At 37.0% G+C, this 5,152-nt stretch overlaps 2 long non-coding RNA genes across 2 annotated transcripts; both read left to right on the forward strand.

The window, feature by feature from the left end:
* Window positions 1-558, forward strand: LOC307030881. The gene is made up of 2 exons (XR_013805813.1): window positions 1-257; window positions 430-558. It is a non-coding gene; the product is annotated as an uncharacterized lncRNA (long non-coding RNA).
* Window positions 559-1,273: 715 nt separating this feature from the next.
* Window positions 1,274-4,422, forward strand: LOC307030880. The gene is made up of 3 exons (XR_013805812.1): window positions 1,274-1,432; window positions 2,700-3,169; window positions 4,274-4,422. It is a non-coding gene; the product is annotated as an uncharacterized lncRNA (long non-coding RNA).
* The last annotated feature ends 730 nt before the right edge of the window (window positions 4,423-5,152 follow it).

Genomic DNA, 5,152 nt, shown 5'->3' on the forward strand with positions numbered 1-5,152 from the left:
TTAATGCATCAGTATTTCTTAAGGTCAAAAACACTAGACTCACAACTTAAAATGAAAGCATTTAATTTATTTAATAAAAGAACACATGTTCAATGTCAAAAGTGACAGTAGATATAGATTAGTTGCAATTTGGTGCTATATATATATATATATATATAAATTAAAACATTTTTATAAAAAAGTTTTTTTAAACACCTTGAATTTCAGGGGGAGCACGGGGCTCTGTTGTCGGGGCGCAGCGCCCCTCCAAGACAATGGTAGGGGAAACACTGATATGCACAGTATAAATGCATAATGTGTGCCAGAGTAATGCTCAGATTAATTATTATTGCATATAGAGTAATGCACAGATTAATTATTATTACATAGAGTATTGCACAGATGTTACTGTTATTCTAAATAATCCTATTTATTTTTCCTGTTTTACAGCTTCATTACAACGCTTACTATCACCAACACACACATATCCACACACACACACACACACACACACACACACACACACACACACACACACACACACACACACACACACACACACACACACACACACACACACACACACACACACACACATATAAAACAAATGGCACTTTTAAGAGCCACTCTCTGTCTCACTGTCTCTCTTTCTATCACTCTCTCTCACTTTCTCTTTCAATCACTCTCTCACTTTCTCTTGTAATCACTCTCTCAGTCCTACAAATGGCTGGAGGGTCACAAAAAAAGACCTGCCCAAACTGCAGAGAAAATATTTACTGTGGAAATAAAATCTGCCCACTATGTGAACATCCACAGCCAAACAATGTGAGACTCAAAAAGAAAATGGACAGATTCCAAAGCCAGCAGAAGCAGTGGTTGTCATCCATGGCTAAAAACAGAATCAAGTCCCACATTCTTGATGACGCCGCCCTTCTGGTATGTAGTTTGCAGAATTATCTCATTCACCAAAAGTGTGAAAAGTAGTTTTATTACTTTGACAGAGGATTATAAATGAACTGGTATTGCTTCACATCCACAGTATTAATTGTATCATAAATGAGAATATAATTCATGATTAATGATTTTCAAACAGAATTAACTATTATGTGTAGGAAGTTTAGGAAGTGTCTCATAAGTTAAAAATCCCAAATGTATCCAACAAAACATTCTGAACAAATCATTGTTTTTATTATGATGCCAGGATATTAGGATAAATTCAAATGTAAACAACAGTTTTGTGTATTTATCTAATTGATCTCTCTACCTCTCAACAATTATTTTCCTAGCTGAGAAGTTGCATGCCCTTGGCTTGAAGCCCCTGCTGCTGCTGGCGTATCCCCCTACCAAGAGGGTGCCACGGACATCTAAAAGGAAGGTTTTGATGCCCAGCTTAGCCCATCACCCAAGACATGCCTCGACAATGTGGAGGCCATTTACAAGCTGATGGTTGCAGGTGAGTTGCATTTATTTAATAACCATCTGCACGAGTCACTCATGCATATATTGACTATCTGTTATACAATGTGTGGTGTTGATTTGTCCTGTTTATTTCAAAGCAACAAAGAGAGTCATTTTAAAGAGCTGGGGTCTCATTTATAACTGTTATGTATGCACAAAACAGGGCTTGAAAGAGGTGTATGCCACTTCCCATGCAAAAGTTGTAATCGATATATTTTTTTTAATTGACAGAAGATTATGATGACAGAGGAAATTGTCTATGCAGATGGTGAGGTGGTGAATTGAAGCCAGATTGTAGAAATACATGTTATAAGCATCATTATACATATAATAAAGCCTATGAGTCCTAATTATATTGCATCCAAAACTTAAATAAATACATTTTGTTCACTTATCAAACTTCCATTTTCCAATGATAACCCAGTGTGGCGGATACCATTGACTTTTGCAAATATTGAAGCGATCAGTTTGATTGCTGTAAACATTTAATTACTGTATGATACTCGTAATGCTGCATGGTGGACCACTGGCACTGCTAGGACCCCCTGCATGTAAGAATTAAGAGGGGACAAGTGTTCTGGGACATCCTCCACCACAATCAGAGTCACAGTCACACAGTCAGAAAAAAAAAGTGTTTCTTCTTCAAATAAATTGCGCTGAGCAGTGGCTCTGTGAACAACCCTCAGCTTCTCTGGCTCCTCTGCCCTGATGCCAAGCAGATACCTGTGGGTGACATCATACTCAATCAATCTTTTTTTTACAGTTTAGCTTGATTAGGGTTGCCTTTGTTTGCATGTTTTGCACATTGGCCTAATTTCATATTTTATAATGTATGTGGGTGTATTCCATGTTCCTGTTTTCAAACATTCAATGTTCAAAGGTGTTATTGTCATATGTACCACTACAGCGTAGTTGTTGGAAATGAAAATCTTAACTCCCAGGCTCCTCCAACAATGCAGCATACAAACAGTACAAGAAGAAATTAAATAGTGCAAGAAGAAACTCGTCCAACAACGTAGGTGCAAAACTAACATGCAGGAATAAGTCAAATATATACTTATAAAATAGAATAAGATAAGACAGAAAGTAAAATGAAATACTAATATGGGGAGGAATGAATGAAAAGGTTGTATAAACAGATGTGGATATGTATAAATATATTTTATATGAACAGATAACTAACCAATGCAACATTATGGTATTATACATAATAAATAAATATGTGGGCTTTTAAACAGATTTGTACTACAAACCCTTTGTAGGTTGGACAAGACTCAACCCAGACCAAGAGGAGAACCCTGACACACCAACACCACCCCAAGACCCACCCAACCAACTGCCCGATGGAAGCTACATCTTAAATTTGGTGCCGTGTGATCCATCACCCATCACCCATAGACAGCAACCACAGGAAACAGCAGATCCACCACCACACCAGGCTCCAAGCACCCACCCACCACCACACCAGGCTGGTGTGTGAAGGAATGCTGTTGTCCAATTCACAATATTAAGCTATTTGTGTAAACATCCTGTAAATCCCTCTAGTCGGTCAGATGTCTTTTTTCACAAATATATTTATAAATATATGCAAACTATTTGAACAATACATATATCATAAGTACTGTACTTGTGAAAGTACAAAGTTCAAAGAGCATACAGATGTACAATGTCTTTGTCTGCCTGCCACAGGGGGGACGGAGCACCTTTATGACTGGGAGCCCTGCACCATTTGGTATGTTGATTTTCTTTTGTACAATTACATCTATGTGTGCTGTTAACATTTGTGGTAATTGTTGGCACGACATTATCTTAGGTGGCATTTGTTAAAGAAAAATGCAAAAACTTCTGCTGTCTGTAGCACCAGCTGTACACAAGTTATTTTAAATGTGCAAAGTCCACACTAAACGATACATTGAAACTAGGTAGTTTATTTAGTTAAAGCTGTGTCAATATTTGATTACACCACAGAGACACCAGGTTCACGTTAGATACTCTGGCGTTAAGTCCACACTTACTAAAGTATTAGTAAATAATCACCAAACAACAACAGAAATGTAAAGGAACTAGGACAAAGAATTATGATTAGACATTCATCTACAGATAGTGCAAATTAACAACAGTGACAATCAAGTGTTGAAACCGTAAACTAAAACAAAGGGTAATATATCAGTACCCTATTATTGGGCAGATCAAATTGTAACGTAACAAACGCATCATGATATCATTTCCCCAAGGGGATCTATAGACTGTTTGTTATCTATCAAATGCTATTTGATCCCTTATCTTGGAATACAATGTGCCTGTTGGAGGAGTTATTATTCACTTGAAATGTTGTGCTGTAAGGCTCTAGGGATGCAATGATTTTACATTTTGATGCTATGATAATATTCTGAGGAAACATCACCTTTGGGTTTTACAATGATGACACTAAGGATGGATGAATGTGTTCTTATAATTAGAGGTTTTATAGGATTTTTCCACAACATTTTGGCATTTTCAGCTGCTGTGCCTATTTACCTTTGTTAACACGATTAACCCATTTTCCATATTTTTCAATGAGCAACAGTTGCTGTAAGGAACCTTAACGTACCATAATGTAGTTGTTTAGAGAGTGAGAACAAAAACACTCAGTGTAGCTGAACTGTTAAAAGTGACATTGGTTAATCGCTGCATCCATACAGTGGAATATCAAATACTTCATACAACACTGCACTTGTCTTCAAACGTTTCTAAAACAGTATAAACATTTTAAAGTAGCCTAATGAAAATCAATTGAATGTGTATTACTGCTCACTAATTCTTCTTCACCCTCCCTTTATTTTTATTTTTTTCTCAGTGGTATGTCCTGGCCTCCATCCTGGCAAGCAGCCTGATTCCCACCCCATGCAAACCCCATTGCCAAACAAAACAATAAATGTTTTGGTGTTTGTATGGAATTAATAAAGTGCAACAGTTTAACAACTGCAACAGACTTAACATTTTTTTGAATTGAAGGATTGTTGCATTGTTTTATGGCCACTGGCAATTAATTTCACAGGTGAATTGCATATTGATGTAAAATGAAGCTCAGCGCAAGTTTTTTCAGGAAGACTGGGTATATATATATATATATACAGATATATATATATATATATATATATATATATACATTCACTCCGCAGCTGCATATAATCAGCTCATCACAGGCGTTGTCTTTAACATATTACATTTCACCTCATTCTCCAGCAGCCAATCACCGTGCTGCAGCCAAACTTTAAAATGGCAGTCAGCTGTTATTTCAGGTTGTCATGCTGCCGCCCGCCTCCACCCCATCCACCTCCTCTCATCACATCCACTGCCAGGAGAGCTAATCCAAAGACCTCATCAAATCCAGATCTTCAGCATCATCCCTATATGCTCACGGCTCCATTTCCCCCTTTAGATATACCATTTCAGGATCGGGGTCTAATCGCCAAAGACTTAACATTTATTTTATGGCATGTGTCAATAAATGTTCTTTAAACAAAATGAAGTCTCTCCTGATTGAAATACACAGGAGCAGCACACAAGGGGTCCTTGAGATGATATTACATTATTGAAAACGTTAATAACAGAATGCTTAATGCACAAAACATCAAGAAATAAGTAGCCAATGCTTCAATCCTTTGAGAATACACTGTTTGTAGGCTATTCTAATTTAATAATACATTACATTTATAAAGCGCTTCTCCTGGTC

The sequence above is a fragment of the Notothenia rossii genome (assembly GCF_949606895.1).
Source record: "Notothenia rossii genome assembly, contig: SUPER_2_unloc_2, whole genome shotgun sequence".
In the NCBI taxonomy this organism is placed as follows: domain Eukaryota; kingdom Metazoa; phylum Chordata; class Actinopteri; order Perciformes; family Nototheniidae; genus Notothenia; species Notothenia rossii.